Source organism: Vombatus ursinus, unplaced genomic scaffold (assembly GCF_900497805.2).
Source record: "Vombatus ursinus unplaced genomic scaffold, bare-nosed wombat genome assembly UNPS02014833.1, whole genome shotgun sequence".
Lineage (NCBI taxonomy): Eukaryota > Metazoa > Chordata > Mammalia > Diprotodontia > Vombatidae > Vombatus > Vombatus ursinus.
Window position 1 is genome coordinate 8144829 of NW_020954611.1, and position 5405 is coordinate 8150233.

Here is a 5405-nt window from a genome sequence, read left to right on the forward strand (position 1 = left end):
CAAAGCAGGCACTATATAAATGCTTACCCCATTGCCATCCTTTCTAAGCCTTAAAGCTCTCTATAAAGGTCAGATGTTACTTGTGTTTTTCTTGTCCTTAATCATGTTCCATCCTATTCATCATAAGCGAGAGTTGGGCAGAGTATTTGTATGGTTGGAACATCCCCAAGTCACCACAGGTTTGAGGCCTTCCTCTGCTCCTCTGTTCATTCTAAGGCAATATGACCTACCTAAAATCTAAGCCAAAAAATATACCCAATATGTCTTGTTAAATAAAAGTAATGGGATGCTCTCTATGCTGAAAGGCAAGGATTCCACAGAAGGCATCAGAGGATCGAAGCCTGGATTTGGAGGCATCCATCTATGGACATGGTATCTCCCCCACTTGAATGTAAGCACTGTGAGGACAAGGACAGTGTTATTGTCATTCTTTCTATCCCCCTGGAGGCAAGAAAGTGCCTGAAACAGACTAAGTGTTTAATAAATGCTTGTTGATTGATCACTTAACTTCTCTGAGCCTCAGTTTCCTCATCTATAGAAAAATATGAGCCTCAAAGGATTGTTGTGAAGATAAGAAAACGTATGTAAATATATCAATACTTTATGGATGTCTCATCCCTCTGGTTCCCCTTATGCCCTCAGGTACACCCTTGGCCTATCTATATCTTAGTATTTGGTCCTTGTGAGTTGCTATAATTAAAAAAATGCATCACCCAGCAATGAAACTTCTGGCGCTGATCATATCCAAACTTAGCTGGGCTGGTGCTCTGCAGACAGACATACAGTCTGGCAGTGGCCTTGAACTTGAAGCCTTTCCAGGTTGACAGGAATAGTCAAATTGACTAGTGCTTGAACTTAGGAGTGAAAGGAGAGGTTTAGGGGCAAAGGAGGAGGACAAGGATAAATTCCAAGAATTGCTATCATCTTAACCGAATGGTGCCACATCAGAGTAAGACTTTAGTGAATGATTGGACCTGAAGTACTATTTTTATGTGAGTATATATTATTATACTCATTTTCCAACCAGGATAGCTCTGTAAAGTAGGCTAAGATTATACTAGTCATCCCCCCATGGTACTATCCAATATTTTCTTTTTCTGTCAGATTCTCTCCTGTATTTCTAAACTGCCTGTTTTGTGTCTCCTCCCATACTATAGGACTTTTGATCAGACAAAATTAATCCAAGCCAGCATGCTAATGGGCCTCACTTTCATCTCCTCCCAAACAACTACTAGACCCTTTCAGAGATAATGTTCATCATTGGTATCAAAGCTATTAATGACTCTTATGATGGGAATTCCAGGTAGAAGGGGAGATAGTACAAGTAGGTTGGTGATCCCTCAATTTCCATCATATTGGCAGCTCCTTGTTCTACTTACAAAGAACTTTATTCACCCACCCATGAATCTAAATATAGGGCCAATGCAAGAAATTCTGTACTAATGGGACCACAGAAATAGCTTTGGGATAGGTGAGAGAGAGAGAGACAGACAGAGAGAGAAAGAATGAAACAGAGAAAGAGAATCAGAGAGAGAGAAAGGAAGGGACAGAGAGAGAGAATGAAAGAGAGAGAGAGGAAGAATAAGGAGGAGGAGAAGAAGGAGAAGGAGAGCACACTCTCCAAGTCACCAGTGTCACTGGTCGGTTTTGATTTCAATCAACATCAGACCACACAGGGAAAGTTTTAGTTGGTTGACCTGATATTGACTGGCACCTAAGGCAACCAGTAACATGAGACAAAGGAACACCTCCCTGATCCCCATATATCAAATGAATATCCCTTCTCCCCCTTCCTTCTACTTGTTTGACATAAAAAGAAAGTCCAAGGTGAAGCATCACACTGTTGCTTAGCTGTCTCCCCCTCATATACCCTTATGTGGTTATATCCCTGTCACAAGTCAAGTCTAATCAACAAGTGTTTATTAAGTACTTACTATGTTTTTACTTACTTTATTAAGTACTTTTTTAAGTATTTACTATGTTTATTAAGTACTTACTAAGACCCTGTACTAAAAGTTGAGGTAACAAAGAAAGGGAAACAACAGTCCCTGCCCTTAAGGAGCTCACAATCTAATAGGGAAAGACAATATGCAAACAACTATGTGTAAATAAGATATATATAGGATAAATTGGAGATTATTTCAGAAGGAAGGCACTAGGGGTAGCTAGGTGGCACAGTGGATAGAGCACTGGTCCTGGAGTCAGGAGAACCTGAGTTCAAATCCGATCTCAGACACTTACTAGCTGTGTGACCGTGGGCAAGTCTTAAGCAACTCTGATAGCCTCAAAAAAAGAAGGAAGGCACTAGCATTAATGGGAATCAGGAAGAGCTTCTTACAGAAAGTGAAATTTAAGCTGAAACTTGAAATAAGCCAAAGAAACCAGAAGGTAGAGGTGAGGAAAGAGAGCATTCCAGTCTTGGGGGATAGCCAATGAAAATGCCCAGAACCTGGAAATAGAGTGTTTTGAGCAAAAAACAGCAAGGAAGCCAGGGTCACTGGACTTTGCAGGGTAGGATAAAGTGTAAGAAAACCGGAAAGGTAGGAAAGGGCTGTTACTAAAGGCTTTAAAAACCAAAACAAAGGATTTTATATTTGACCCTGGAGGCTAAAAAGAGTCACTGGGGAAAGGGGTGACACGGTCACAATTGCACCTGAAGATCAGTTTGACATCTGAGACTGAAGTGGGGAGAGACCTGAGACAAGGAGACCAACCAGCACGCTACTGCAGGGGGGCCTGCACCAGGGAGGTGGCAGCGTCAGAGGAGAGAAGGGGGTGTCCGTTATAAACATTTATTGAACCAGGCACTGTGCTAAATGCTAGGCATACAAATACTAAAAATAAAAACAGCCCTGGCCCTCAAGCTCATAATCTAATGAGGGGAAGATGGCACATAAAAGGAAGCTAAAAATGGGAGAAGCGGCAGGCACCCTACACGGGGGCATGACGGTGAAATCCAAAGAAGTCCAGAGAGCAGGGCAGCTGGTGCGAAATGGGGAGATGGCTTACCCGAGCCCCCTCCTTAAATGTAAGTTTAAAGCTCATTGCTCCGTTCGCCAATCAGAGGGGCAGAGGAGTGGTGAGACTGAGTACCAAGACTGATCTGGTCTACAATGATGAGCTTTCCCAGTGATGAGGTTTCTTTGATATTCTGGAAAAGCCAAAGAGCAGGGAGGCTGGTGGGAAATTGGGGTGTATAAGAGAAGTATTTCAAAGGCAGAATTGCTAAGATTTGGCAATTAGGTATAGAAGGGGAGAGAAAGGAGTCCAGGGTGGCATGTTAGTTTTGAGCCTGGATGACTGGAAGGATGGTGGTATCCTGACATTATCACTACTAATGTGTCACAGAACCGGTTTGGATCTTGTTGTTGTCAAATGTTAATTTATTGCAGTTGTCTCCTTTTGTAGCTCCTAACTGACTGGGCGTTCCACAGAGCCACTATTCATGTCATCAGTGACATCAGAAGGATGTCTGCCATCCAGGTTGCAGCCCACAGACTGGGCTGTTCCAAGTATCTCTTCAATGGTTCCAGAGAGGTCTCTTTCCAGGGATCGGCTCCTCATCTGTCAAGCCATATTGGCAATACCATCCAGACTGATGGTTCCACTGTGTTTAATATTTTTCTGCTTCTTTCTGTCCCAAGGAAGTTCCTTTAGAGCTTTGATGATCAAGGCTGAGTATGGAGAAACAACCTCAATCTAGACCTAAGTTTCACTGTGATCCTCAGCCCTTTCCAGTCACCAGTTGTCTTGGTGATGCCATCACCAACCTTTTGGGGAGACAAACCCAAGGGACCAATTTTAGGAGCGTATGTGTACACCAGCTTCACCACTGGTGCACCCTAAAAAGATAGCTTGGATTTCCTTGGGATCAAATTTGGGCAGCATGGCTTCCACAAAGGTGGAACCTTGGCCTGGATGCTGTGGGGTGGCCACTGATGTCAGATGAATCCAGATTCAGGAGGACCAGAAGAAGTCACCCCTTAACTACCCATGAGCTGGGAGCCAGAAGACCACAGTTTGGATTTTTTTGATGTAGGGTCAGGCATTTGGGAAGGAAACAAGAGGAGAAAAAAGAGGAAGGCTGTTCTGGGAAGGGACGTCAAAACATTTTTGTTAAACTACCAAAGCGGCTATAGGAGAGGAAAGTGAGAACTGGAGGTTTATCCTCTGAAAAGTGACACAGTAAAGCCTTCATAATCCTCTGCACACTCCACCCAAGGGAGGCCAAATTCCAATGCTGATGTCAGCATTTCCTGGTTCTCAATCAAAAGCCCCCATGGAAGGTCTCAGAACCGCTCCCTCCCTGGCCCCCATATGTGGTCCTGCCAGCTCAGCCCTCTGAAGGCCCCAAGATGGGGGGCCTGGGCTCCAGATGCCCAACTGTCATTTATGCTCAATCCCTGAAACCACAAGTAATTATTATAATTCTAAAATTCCATACTCAGAATCCAGAACAATATTCACATCTCTTCTCTCTGCAGAGGAGAGAGTGAGCTATGAAAGGATCTTGGACATAGGCCTAAGATTTCAATCTCCCCTGGGTTTCATTTCTCTTCCTCTCCCAGCATCAGATTTCAGGTTATAGAATCTTGGGGGGAAGGGGAGGTCAGGCAGGAGGAGTTGAACTAGAAGGAGGGAATAGGCAGAGACCCTCCCGTTGGGATTTCCCAGGCAATGAAATAGGACCCCAGAACTCTGGGAGTCTCTGCACCATGAAACAAAGTGGTATTTATTTCACTACTAGCTGAAGCCCATCCCGCACAGAACTCAGTTCAAGAGGTGACTGCACCGTCTGCGAGGTTATCAGAGCTTCCCTTAGTTACCAGGAGCTGAATCTCTCCCCCGGGCCTCTCTTCCAATCACAAGGAGGAACACGCTAGGTCAACTTGAAGTGTTTCTCAAAGCAACCAAAAGCACCACTTCCAAACAGCAGCAGCATAAACACAGGGTTGTTTGTCCATGTGCTGAAGAGAATTCAGGTCATTCTTTTTTTTTTCTTCATCTTTGCTTTTCTCTATAACAAATACAAGCCTGTTAGTTTGTGGGCTCCAGTGAAAAGCCAGAAATGGATTTGAGTCAGATGAGTTGGAGTAAATGCCAAGTTCTGACATTTATTTGCCCCATGATTTTGGGCAGGTCACTTCCCCTCTGTGGACCTCCAGTGACTGGCTGTCCCCCAAGCCTGGAACGGTCTGCCTGCTCATCTCCACCTCCAGGCTTCCTTCAAGTCCTAACTAAAATCTCATCTTCTCCAAGAAGCCTTTCCTGATCTCCCTTAACGCTAATTCCTTCTGTTGATTATTTCCGATTTATCCTATATAGCTTATAAATACATAGTTGTTTGCATGTTCTCTCCCCTATTAGATTGTGATCTCCTCAAGGGCCGGGACTGTCTTTTACCT

The 5405-nt window shown here is 44.0% G+C and overlaps 1 pseudogene; it reads right to left on the reverse strand.

Annotated features, from left to right (window-relative positions):
- Nucleotides 1-3411: 3411 nt before the first annotated feature.
- LOC114026165 lies at nt 3412-3888 on the reverse strand (annotated as a pseudogene).
- Nucleotides 3889-5405: the final 1517 nt, after the last annotated feature.